Source organism: Mixophyes fleayi, chromosome 1, assembly GCF_038048845.1.
Source record: "Mixophyes fleayi isolate aMixFle1 chromosome 1, aMixFle1.hap1, whole genome shotgun sequence".
NCBI lineage: Eukaryota > Metazoa > Chordata > Amphibia > Anura > Limnodynastidae > Mixophyes > Mixophyes fleayi.
The window spans coordinates 421,413,686-421,414,343 of record NC_134402.1 but is presented as its reverse complement, the minus strand read 5'-3'; positions in this window follow the sequence as shown (position 1 = coordinate 421,414,343).

The following is a 658-nucleotide window of genomic DNA, read 5'->3' as shown; positions in this document are numbered from 1 at the left end:
ATATATAATTATATGATGAATATTTCACTGTAGCATTTGCATGAGCGTCAAACATCAAACCTCGGATCATGAAGAGAAGAAACTATTCAATAATGACATCTCATTATTTTGATATTCTGATCTCCAATACAAACAGACATATTTGTGGGAAAAATAGGCATATGCCGTCACAAAATACAATTTGTGTTGTATATTTGCAGCTTCATTACCTTTATTGTGCAGAGTGAATATTGTTCATAGTGGTCTCTCCTTACCATCCAAATTACAGCTGTAGATTAACAGGTCAATATTGGAATAATCACATATTGATAACTATGAACTAAACAGATGTTTTCAATATTATCAGAACAGTGAATTGCTTATTTAAGCAAACCATACTTCCGTGATATATCCATCAATTAAAAAAACAAAACACTCCTCTTTGCCAAACTTTGCGCAACCTTTTTCTACACGCACCAACTGTCAGAGATTTGCAATATGTAACATTAAGAAATACTGGTAAACACAGTGACTAATTATTGAAACTGCCTGTGTGGGTGACTAAATATTTCAATAGCGTAAATGGCCCTTATCACTATGTAGTGGTAGATTGTTTAGATTGTAGTGGGAACACTGGGTATTTAAATGTTCACAGCTCACAACATCCACACTGTGCATC